The sequence below is a fragment of the Hetaerina americana genome, unplaced genomic scaffold, assembly GCF_022747635.1.
Source record: "Hetaerina americana unplaced genomic scaffold, ioHetAmer1.1.p SCAF_7, whole genome shotgun sequence".
Classification (NCBI taxonomy): domain Eukaryota; kingdom Metazoa; phylum Arthropoda; class Insecta; order Odonata; family Calopterygidae; genus Hetaerina; species Hetaerina americana.
In genome coordinates, this window is record NW_027287316.1 from 78,782,824 (window position 1) to 78,795,439 (window position 12,616).

Here is a 12,616-nt window from a genome sequence, read left to right on the forward strand (position 1 = left end):
GAACTGAAACGCGTTGTACGTTGCAATTAAATCTGTGAAAAAGTGCGCATTTTGTTTTCCTCATACTGACGAACTTCCACTACATCTCGCCTGAATCTGTGGAGATATGAATAATTCAATAAATGCAGGTGAAGATGGCATTGAGGGTTTGCGGGAAGTTTGGAGGGTGTGATAGTGGGGCGAATGTTGGATGAGCGCAATATAGGGATGAAGAAATGACATTTTTGGACAATGTACAAGTGGAGCAGAAAATATGAAGAACCAAAGGAAAACTTGCGTAGTAAAAAGAGGTCAAACGTGTGGGAAATTTCTTAGACGCTCATGGCTGTTTATAATAGTATCAAGGACTGTCTGAAGTCAATGATATGAAGAAATATCTACGCCACCTCTTGTTCTCAAATGAGAATTCAGGAAATGTCACTTGAATATATTTACTCCAGGAGCTTAGAAATTGATCAAAGATTTAATGTTGAACCTAGTCCAAAAAAATAACGGGTGTGGGGTTGCCGATACATGTAAAATTCCAGGTATCATGTATTCGTTTTGGAAACAGAAAATGGCTATCAATGAGAGAAGAAAGACTATCGGGGTGCAATTTTTAAAATATCCTCAAGGTCATAAAATCCCTCATCATGAAAAAATATTTAACTTGAAGGAAATAAGTGCAGATATCTTTCCTTTTGTCGGTTTGGTAGGTGATGGAAGAGTTCACCCAGTACTAAGCCCTATACGGCGTGTGAAATTCACTCATCAGGGTAGGGGGGCCAGTTACATTCCCTGTCTCGGCTAAGATTACCAAGGGAGATCTGGTACCCGAAAAATCTTGGTTGGAGCTGCAGAGAGGCATGATCGGGAAACGAACCCGGGACCCTCTGGTCAGAAGCCCAACGCTCCACCCCCTGGACTACCGCGACCTACTTTTTCCAGTTAACTCAGTGGTATTAGGGCAACGGTAAAGCTGGAAAGAGTATCAGTAACTGGACTCGGCTGTAGTGACCTCTTTAAAATTTCAATAATTTACCAGTATCAATTACAAATTAGCTTGGCATGTAAATTAGTCTAGTGTGTAATCACTCCCTGCCACATACCCTACCGGTGGTTTGCAGGGTACTAAAAACAAACAAACATATTTGGTAAAATATTTTGCCAGTTAAAGTTTAAACCTTGTGGAATTCCCACTTCGCGTGGAAAGGTATAAAATTACAAATTTAAAATTTCACAATTTACTTATTAACCTGATGCGTGTTTCTATGCAAAAATGACATAATCCAATGAATGTTCAACACTAAATTGTAAAATTTTACTCGGTATATTTATTTCTTTCCCTATTAGTGTATTAATGAGTAATAGTTACTTTTGATACAATTATAAAAGCAGGCTTGAGTGATGAGTTAAATAAGAGAAGACATTGCTATATTCTTTCAACAGAAAAGTTTTCTACTCTAACGTAGGCAATAACGCATACATTCAAATGTCTAGAAATTTTTCTGACAAATAAATTAAGCTTTATGCAAAGATTAAAAAAATGCAGTATTATTATTTGCAATTTAAGGTTTTGGAGAAAGATTATTTTTAAAATTTCCATGATAGGGTAACTTTTTCAGTATTCTCAAAGGTTTTGAGATTAAAATTCACTTCATATTGGTATTTCTCGGTGGTGATTTCGCTGTCCCTTTCAATCGGGCCTTGCCGCTATTTATGATCCCGAGGTATTTTGCAATGACCTTCCTTGAATATTGGTCCTGGATGAACTTAATGGTATAATTATTGCGGCTAGTGAATAAAACACGGCTTAAGATGACAAAGTTTAAATTTGGCGGTGATAATAACGGCACTTGTAACAGCCGCGTTTCCTTTTGTATATGTTTGTTAAATAACTGTTTTCGATTTAATTAATTATTTATACCAAGTATTATTATAAGTTTCATAATATTAATACTCTTCTGATACTTGCGGGTACTGGTGACTCTAATTTATTGAGGTCGGAGCCGTTTTGCGGGAATGAGGAAACCGTTGCGAACAGCCATCGCGAAGCGTCTCTACGTGGCAATTGAAGCGTTAGGGCGCGGCTCTTCATGTGGTAATCGGAACGAATCCGGCTCTTGGAAGACATAAGAAGAAGTTGGCCTGAACATAGAATGCCTGCCGTGGAATGTATGTATGATACTTCTATTGCTATATTGCGTCAAAGGAAATAATATTATGAAGTTATTACTGGAAATTTTCAGTGAGAAGTGTCTGCGCGAATGTGGTATCGATGACGTGGATAAACTTGATTCTTTGACCTCGAACAAAATTTTAAACCCTTCCGTTTTTCGAAAATGGTTAATAAATTGAATATATATTTTTTGTGTCTAACCTTTGTATGTTAGACTTTCCAGTAGGCATAAAGCATCTATTTGTTTGAACATATTCTGGCAGATGAAGATTAATTGCGCATTAATGCACTAGCTGACTTTAACAGTCCATGCTTTACCCTGGTCGAATTAATTTATAATGTATGTGTCGTAAGTTATAGTTTCAGATAATAGCAACAATATGCTTAGCTTCCCAAATAAATTTTCCGGAAAGGGCTTAAATACGGTCACAACATGATATGGAGTGTATTCTTAGTTTTAATTATAATTTTAATTTTCCAGATAAACATGTTGAAGTTGTACATGGCCATTCGCCTGGTGACTTCTTCGAAGCTATTACTCCAAGGTGACTACACCGTATGGCTATATATTTAGACCACAGCTGTGGTATAATTATGTAGTCATGGCATGCCCATGCATTGAGGTACGTACCTACTAGCTTAAAAATTTGTTTAGTGATGACGAGAAAATTTTACGGGCATATAATTTCTGAATTGGTGTAAATGCATTTGTCCTGATGATCTAAATACTAACTGTTGTAAACGGAATTGAAGAGCCTAATTAAATTTAACTCAATTCTGAATACCTTAATCTGAAGTTGTCTGCTTGTGTACTGTCAAGGTTTTTCCACCAATACTTGATACCAGTAAGCATGTAGTACTTATTAATGAATAGAAACCAATATTTAAAAATTGAGCATTCATTATTATAAGAGAAAATAAATGCCTCAATTATAATATATAGGAGATGCATTTTTATGGCTACATATCTCACCTAGCGACCTTCTGGTTGATTACTGTGTTTAATGTTTTCTATATAAAAAACCTTAAACACAGTTATCAACCCGAAGGTCGGTTTGGTAGGTGATGGTAGAGTTCAACTAGTACTTAGCCCGACGTCGTGTGAAATTCACAGATTAGGGTAAGGCGGCCAGTTCCTTTCCCTATGGCGGTGGTTATGGTTTCCCAGGAAGATCTGGTACCCGAAAAATCATTAAGCTTGGGTGGAGCTGCAGGTGCCCAGAGAGGCTTGCCCGGGATTCGAACCCGGGACCCTTTGGTGTTTTTATGTTATATTCTAATACTTAACTGCTTTCTGGGAATTAATATGAAGTGTATTTCTTTAGTTTATGACAATAAACCTGGGCAAAGCCCATTTAAAAAGTTTTGCAAATAAAATATTCTATGTATAGAAGTTTTCTTAATTAAAAAAGTTATTAGTTGTATTCTTAATGCTGCTTATAGGACACCATGTAGGCCCTCATTACAAAAATAAATGTTTTCACCGTTCCAACTGTGTATACATTTGCCATGTCTGACTTCTTCTGAAAGTAATATCCATCCATTGTTCATGCAAATAGTGACAAATGGCTCTTATTCAACTAGAAATCATCACAACAGCCACCCAATTTACCATTAATCAGTAATTTCATTTAAAAGCCCAATGGCATCGGGTGTAAGAATTTGTAACAAATTACCACACTCATTGAAAATGAGTGATAAGTTACGTAATTTCAAATTGGAACTCGGGTGTCTCCCTCCTATAAATTGTAATTATTCATTGAATGAAGCATGAAATGACAAGCGGTTATGATCCATTGTGTTTTTATAACAAACTTTAACGCATATACTTTTTTTTAGCATGTTCTTAGTGTCAAAATGTACTTTATTTTGTATTTTTTTAGCCGACTACGGTACCTACATGATATTTATGATCAGTGGGCATTAAGAGTATTATTTCTCACCATGGACATCTGCATTCAGCACTTGTATGGAGAAGGAATACTTGAGCCTGCACTTTCTTTCTTTCTGTCACTTCAGAGTTCTTGGACGTGATGGCCTTTGGGAGATAATCACCAGAAATGCATGCGGTTGGCGTACGCAAGGATTCAACCTGGCGGTGGTCCAAGAACAATAAGGAATTTTCGACATCAGAACTGCAAGATCCACTTGACTAATGTTCTTCCAGAGGTAACACATAATTGAATTTGTCCTTGCCAAAGATGATGCAGTATATTGTGCAAATATGGTCGTAGGGAGACAAAATATGCACAATTTCATTTTCATGAAAGGAAACGTTTGTCACATTTTTATCCTTCCATTTCATTGCAGTCACTGAATCTTAATAAGATGCAATGACATTTGTTTTTTTATGCACTATCTGCATCCTGTATATCACACAGTGATATATTGTCGTGCTCGTCATTGGTGATAATTTGTTCACACGAAGTTCCATAAGTTTCAGCTTTAGAAATGTCACCTTTCCAGTTTACGTGACAACTGGCCACAAATATGTACTGCTTGCTTCACAAGGGTTGAAGATTTGCCGGAAAAATTTATTGTTTGAGGGTAAACTATTGTTAGAAGGATGATGGCAATCCTTCTATTTTGCCAAAATAAGTTCAATAAATACATTTCCATTTGCTGTCTCAATAAAAATTTGAATATTTCTTTCAAATGAGAAAAATTGCATATAATTTGCAGTTTTGGCTAGGTTTAATGTTGTCAGATGATGAAAAATTTGCAAATGTTTTCGATCCTTGTTTTTCTTATGTGCATCTATAAAACATGAGGCTGATATGATTCCTTTTATCTGTTAAAGATTGATGTAAAGGTGATTTAGCTGATAGTATTGTGCCTCTCCTAAATGTAATTTGTGACCCGCCAGTTTTTGTGTCATCGATGGTGTTAACTGTAGCAGTAATAGTAAAAGTGCTTTAAAAATATTTTCAATCTGTTTCACTCTGTCATATCACAGGTGTCCAAAAAAATTCACTGAGCACTCGGAGCAATTCATAATATTCTCCCAGGCAAAATCATCCTCATGATCCTAAAGGCATAAACCATGGAAACGTTGTCCCATTTGGGTTGGAACCACTGTAGATCACAGCATAGATGAATAAGAGGGTGTGCATATGTCGTGCCTTTTGTAGCCAAGCTGTATGGTAGAATGAGTATGGCAGGAGAAGAAGGCTAAATTAGTTAGAATGGGAACTTGGAATGTTAGGGCAATGTTGAGGACAGTAAAATTAGAGAATATAAAGCAAGAGATGAAAAGAGGAAATGTAGATATTTTAAGTCGATGCGAGATAGGATGGAAGGATATAAGAGGATTATTGCAGTGACAGTTACTGAGTAATATACAGTGGAGGGGACAAGAGCCAGCAGGGGGTGGCTATCATAGTGAGCAAGAAGGTAGGTCGAAGCATAGTAAGCATAGAGCAAGTGACTGATAGAATGCTATTAGTAGAAGTAAAAGCAGAACCGACAAACTTGGCCATTATTTAGATGTACATGCCACCAAGCGACCTAGGTAGGGTTAAAAGTTGATGAGTTAATGATCAGTTAGAGGATGTAATTGCCTGGAGGGAAACATTTGATAGTGATTTGGGATTGAGATGCGATGATAGGCGAAGGGGGAGATGTGGTGTGGTAGTGGATTATGGTTTAGGAACAAGGAATCGTGCAGAGAAAGCAATGTAGTTCTGCAGTAGATAGGGTTAAATCATCTCGTGCACTTAAACTCCACAGCAGGTATAGTTATGAATGCCTGGGGATTCAGAAATATATTAGGTGGACTATAACATGGTTAGCCGTAACTTTAGGAACACCATGATTAATTTGGAGGTTTTCAGGAGCAGATTCAGATTAGCATAATGATTTAGTATTAATAAAGTGAAACATTATATTCAACTGGGTAGAAGAGGAAATATGGTTGAGGAAATAGAATGTAGAAGTAATAACTGATGTAATAAGTGAGGAGGTGGAGGTGAAAATTATGAGTGATGAAAGGGAGATGGGAACATGTGAAGAGAAAATGGAAACGGTGCTTGAAAAGGGTTGTTGGAAGCTGCAAGTGTAACAGTTGGACGAGTAAGTAGGGGAAGAAAACTGCGGTATGCAGAAGAGATGATGAGAAAAATAGTTGAGGGGAGGAAATGGAAGAATGTTAACACAGATTTAGGTAGAAAGAAATAAAAGATTTAATTAATAAACTGATGTGGGAAACTAATAGAGTGGAAGAACTGTACTAGAAGATTCAATGCAAGAATATGGAAGAATGAACAAAGGAGGGCTGAAATAGTTGCACTGTGCTGGTAAGTGAAGGCACTTTAAGAGGAAAGAGTCCATGCAAACTGTCAAATATGATAGGGCTGTTATTAAATGAACCAGGGAAGATTCAAGAGGGATGGAAAGAAGATGTAGAAGCTGTATGGTGAAGACATGAGGCAAGCAAGATTAGACATTCAGTACATTATTTGCCAGCTCATATGATATGCACCCTGATTTTTCAGGTTAGCACCCGAGAAAAATATTGAATAGTTTACATTAAAAAATTAGTAGATCTATGAATATCAACATAGAATCGGATTCCGAATTGGTCGTAGAATCGCAGAAATTCATCATAACTGCTTCTAAATGATTTCCTCAATTATTTTCATTAGTTGTCACTATTCTCTTGTCATTTTCACTTCCATTGCTAATTTCACGTTTTTGAAAAGGTATTATAACTGTCTCACTTTAATCTTGCCTTTGCCAGGACTTATTTCAATCACAAACACTGGAAATCAGCGGCAGTTTCATACTTCAAATCAGTATGATGCCATGAGTTGTTGCCTTGTATGATAATGCTGAGTGTGCTCATGTTAACAAAATTTTGAAACGTCGGCAAAAGCAAATGTCTTTACACAGCTTTTTATTAGGGAAAGGGGTATAGGAATTTATCATAAATTAATTATTTCGATTCTTTGTATCCATATGGAAAGAACTTGGTACTTTTCCATAGATTTTTATTAAAAGGTACAATGTGTTTCACCAACTTGCGGCATCATCGGGTACAAAAATACCTAACAACCGTGCGAGAATGTATACGCTCAGGACAGAGGGGCAGGGAGGGGAAGGAGGGCCTGAGAGGGGAGGAGGCGATCGAGTGTGTTGAGGGGTTGGTTGGACCAATTTCAGGCTAGTTTCTCAGAAATGAGTGGGGAAGGGGACGGGAACAGTTGCTCGTTAAAAAGTGTCAAGTTAGGGTTTGCTAGGTGCCTCCGTATCTCCATTTGCTCGAGAGCATCCATTTTTAATCCTTTTGGGAGAATATGTAATATTTATGGGGCAAAGTCAGTACTGTGGTCGAGTTCTAGTCGGTGCAGAGCAAAGAGAGAGTTGATATTCTTATTTTTGTGACACCTTGAGTGTTCCTTGGCTTGTAGCTTGACATTCCTCCCTGTCTTAACAACATAAACGGTGTTGCAAATCTTGTACTTCAGTTTATAAATACCTGATTTAAGAAGGCTATCCTGTGTATCTTTAGCATTGACTAGAAGTTTTGAGAGGGTTTGGGATGTGTAAAAGGCTGCTTTGAGTGAGGTGGGTTGGCAGTTGGAAATCCTATATGGTATATCTCCCAGAAATCGGGTCGAGCACCACCTAAATTCTTTAGATACTGCGGACTGCGCGAGGTAAAAAACAATTTACAATGTTTGCAAAAGAGTTCACAGTCCAGTTTGGTCCCATGCACAATGGAAGAAAAGAAGATGAGGACCCTCAAACCTAAATAATGTATTAATATTTTCCTTGTATATAATATTTATCAGCGTGGAATGTATTTTCATATTTTACATTAATTTATGTGCGTAAAACTTTCGCTAAAGGAGTGTTCTGCTTGACGTTAAAGGTCCCGGAATGAATTATGCTCATTGTAAAAGGTTCCACTGTATGCCTTAGCTAAGGAGTGATATCCTTGTTAACCCAATCCACACCTCAAATTAAGTTTTGTGGTAGCACCACATGTGAAATAAAACTAAATGCTCTACATTGGATAAATTAACAATGAATAGGGGAATTTTTTTAGTATATTCTTTCTATTAACTATTAGAAATCTTGCTTTCTACTCACTCAAAACAGTGATATTTTCAAAATTTATAATTGAGGCAACCATTTTCTATGCCTGACACGGAAAAAAATACTTAAGTAAAAAAATAAGTATTTTTCCAGCAAATCGGCTTGGGCTTATAGGTTAAAGTTATACCTGTACACTCTTGGCCCATTGGATGTAGGCTAATTGAGGGTACATTTGGAGTCAAGGAAGTGTTTTGGTGCTAGAAAGGGCATTATGGGTCAAACAAGGCTGTTGAGGTGGAAAACATTTGATGGAAACACCCTTTGTTCAGGAAAGAGTGGGAGGAAGAGTTTTTATGGCCTAATTGGTGGCAATAATGAGGAAGGATATTGACAGGAAGATTCAAACGAACCAGTGTTAGTTGTCATTCCAAAAAAAGGGAAATGCAGCCATATGCGAGTAAAAAACCATTAACACAGCAATCAAACAGAAGGTCGGTTGGTGGGGGTGAGTTCACCCAGTGCTGAACCGAATGGGGTCTGAAATTCACACATCAGGGTAGGGAGGGCAGCACCGCCGGGTATGGTTTCCCAGGAAGATCTGGTACCCGAAAAATCACACAGCTTGGGTGGACCTGAGGGTGCCTAGAGAGGCATGCCCGGTATTTGAACCCACGCCCTCTGGGCAGTAGTCCAAGGCTCTACCCCTGGACTACCACTACCCACCCAGATGCGAGCATGATAGAATAATTAAATTCATTTCTCAATCAGCTGAAGTGATACTCTAGGTGATCGACATGAGGATGGAGAGGAGGGAAAATGATTACTTAAGTTAGGGTGCAGGGAAGGGAGAGGCACCCATGATGCTGTCGTAGGAACGAGATCATTGATTGAGTGAAACAGAATACAGTTAGGATGTGTTTATTTTGTAGATTTAGAGGTGGTGTTCAGTGAGTTCATTGGATAAAATTAACGAATGTATTGGAGAAAATAGGAGTGGATTGGAGGGAGTGGTGAGTTATCCATAACCTGTTCACATCTCAGGCTACGCAAGTGTGTGAGTGGCACATGGAGAGTCAGGATGGGCAGTGTTTGGAAGAGTGGTGGGTCAGCGGCAGAGGCAGGTGGTGGGTGGAGAGTTAGGATTGGTAGTGTTTAATGGAGTCCTCTAGTTTCTCAGTGTAATGTTCCCCTTTATTATAACTGTAACACATTTGCCATTCTCTTTTCCCATGTCTTCAGCAAATATTACCCTTTAATGAATATCTTTTCTGGCCAAACTTGCCTCTGCATGAAATTACACCATAGTCTTTGAATAATGCCTTTTAGTGGCATAGTCGCAGGGAAGCTGTTACACCCTCATCCTCCCTTTAACTCAAAATTTAAACCCCACTAAAATTGCCGAGGACTATAGCCTTTCAACAAATATTTTAGGGCGTGAGGGGTGTCTTGGTTTAGTTAAAAAACAACAGCTATCAACCCTAAGGTTAGTTTGATAGGTGAAGGTAGAGTTCACGAAGTACCAAGTGTAATTTCATGTGAAATTCATACATCAGGGTCCAGTTACTTTCCCTGTGCCGCCTATGGTTTTTCAGGAAGATCTGATACCTGAAAAATCACACAGATAGAATAAAGCTGAGGATGCTCAGAGTCTTCTCTGGGGATCAAACCCCTGTCACTCTGGTCAGTATTCCAGTGCTTAATCTACTGGACAAATGCTCGGCTGGTAAAGTTAAGTGGTTTGTGAGTTGCCATAATATTTCTTTGTCTTGATGTCTCTTGGCCATTTCACCAAGACCGCAATGGCTTCTGTTGAGAAAATATAGACCACCTGGAGACCATCATGGTGAACTTTAGTTCCCAACGTACAAGATCTAGATTGAAGATGTCTTTATCTCCACTCTTACTCCCAAACAAACCCGCTCTCATCAACTGCGGTGTGCTCTTTTCTTGTTTGCCATCTAGCACTCTCCACATCCTCAGCACCTCCATGGGAGGGTTGGAATAATGTGGTGTTATATGTGCTGCTGACATCCCACCCTGAGCATCTGGGTTCAAATCCCAGAGGTGGTCTGTTATTTCAGTTGTGTCACGATCTCTACTTGTGGCGAGGGAGCATTTACAGTGAAGTACAAGGATAAGGTGTAAAGTTCTCCACCTGACAATGAAAGACTGTTATTTTTAGTTAAAGAAGATAATACTTTTCTACATTATCTCCCTAGATTTCAAAACACTTAGTCCATTGTTTCTCCAACCTCAGTATTCCTTCCCAGGAGTGAGTCTTGAAGGTTGTGAAAATATCCAATCATGGTGCTCACAGCTTCTTCATTGGACATTGCAGGACTTCATAGAAACAATTTTCTGCAAGTTAGGGAACAGATGGAAGTCTGAGGGTTCTAAATCAAGAGAAGAGGGGGGATGACAGAGCATATTTTTACCCCAAATACCACAGTTTTCCCATTGCCAACAATCCATTGTGAGCAGGTGCGTTGTCCTGGTGAAAGATGATTTTTTTCTTTTTCACGGCAGGCCTCTTCTCATGAATTTTGGCACAGAGCTGGTCTAGAAGGTTAACGTTATATTCGGCTGTAATCATTCACATTTTTCAAGGTAATCAATTAACAGGATACCTTTTGTATCCCAAAACTCACTCGCCAAGACCTTTCCGGCAGATGAGATCGACTTCACTTCTTTGATACTGAACCACCGGTCTCCATTTGTTGCCTTGACTGATGTTTCATTTTTGGCATGTAATGGTGGAAACATGTCTCATCCATGGTGACAGATTGTCACACAAAATCAATCAGTTCCCTAGTTCAATAGTTTCAGCCTCAACTTTGTGGAAGTTCATTTTAATAAATGAAAAAGAAACACTTTGTTCCAATCCACCAATTTATTACAGGTACGACTAGTTTCGACGCTACGGCGTCATCCTCAGGTACAAAGTTTAAAGTCACAATCATTGTATATATACTCTCTTCTGGAAAGGGTGGGGGAGTTGTGGGAAGAGGGGGCGGGGAGGGGAGTACGGGGGTAGGTACGAAAGTATGTGGGAGAGGGTAGGAAACACCAGGAAAAGCGTTAGTGAGTGGGGGGGATTGGAAGGTGGGTTAAGAAAGGGGAAATTAGGGGAAAGGGGAGGGGATTAGTAAGCTAGGGATTTCATTGGTCAGTATAATTTGAGTCAATGGCTAATGGGGATAAAGGTACGGGTTAGGAGTCAATGGGAGTTGGGGGGAAGGGGTTATTGGTTCTGTTTTTCTGTTATTGCTAGGGAGGCTTCCAGGAGAGGTGATACGTTTTCAAACAGAATGTCATTGAGTAAAGGATGTTTCTTCATTGTTCTCCGGATCTCCAACTCTTCCTTCTTGTCCATCCTCCTCCCTTTTTCTTCCCGATGTAGTATTTTGGGGATGAAATCGCTGGTGTGATTTTCCTCCCACAGGTGTTTGGCAAAGTGGGATTGGGCTAGGTTACACTTCTTGTAGCACCTCTTGTGTTCCTCCGCTCTTGTCCGCACCGCTCGACCACTCTGCCCGATGTACCTCGCACTGCAATCCCCGCAAACCATTTCATATATCCCACTGTTTTCCAGTGGCTCAACTTTATCTTTAGTTTTGTTTATGAAAATTTTTAGATTTTGTTTGTTATAGAAAGCAATTCTAAATTTGTCTTTCGGGAATAATTTGCTAATTTTTTCGGACGGGACACCATAATAGGGCAATTTTACCCACTTAAGTTTTTCCTTAATAGTTACCCCTGAATTGTAAAGTAGCTGTTGGGCTCTTATGGAGCGTTTCTTGCGGAGCATTTTGTCCACCATTTTTTCACTGTAGCCATTTGTAGTTGCTATAGATTTGATTTTCATCAATTCCTCGTTAAATTTTCCTATCGAGGAATTGATGAAAATCAAATCTATAGCAACTACAAATGGCTACAGTGAAAAAATGGTGGACAAAATGCTCCGCAAGAAACGCTCCATAAGAGCCCAACAGCTACTTTACAATTCAGGGGTAACTATTAAGGAAAAACTTAAGTGGGTAAAATTGCCCTATTATGGTGTCCCGTCCGAAAAAATTAGCAAATTATTCCCGAAAGACAAATTTAGAATTGCTTTCTATAACAAACAAAATCTAAAAATTTTCATAAACAAAACTAAAGATAAAGTTGAGCCACTGGAAAACAGTGGGATATATGAAATGGTTTGCGGGGATTGCAGTGCGAGGTACATCGGGCAGAGTGGTCGAGCGGTGCGGACAAGAGCGGAGGAACACAAGAGGTGCTACAAGAAGTGTAACCTAGCCCAATCCCACTTTGCCAAACACCTGTGGGAGGAAAATCACACCAGCGATTTCATCCCCAAAATACTACATCGGGAAGAAAAAGGGAGGAGGATGGACAAGAAGGAAGAGTTGGAGATCC

At 39.0% G+C, this 12,616-nt stretch overlaps 1 long non-coding RNA gene across 1 annotated transcript in view; it reads left to right on the forward strand.

Annotated features, from left to right (window-relative positions):
* The first annotated feature begins 2,043 nt into the window (after positions 1-2,043).
* LOC139696471 (uncharacterized) overlaps positions 2,044-12,616 on the forward strand; it is a 188,783-nt gene continuing 178,210 nt past the window's right edge. The window contains exons 1-3 of the long non-coding RNA XR_011702625.1: positions 2,044-2,154; positions 2,640-2,781; positions 4,178-4,327. This is a non-coding gene — a long non-coding RNA (uncharacterized lncRNA). The remainder of the gene's footprint in view (positions 2,155-2,639; positions 2,782-4,177; positions 4,328-12,616) is intronic.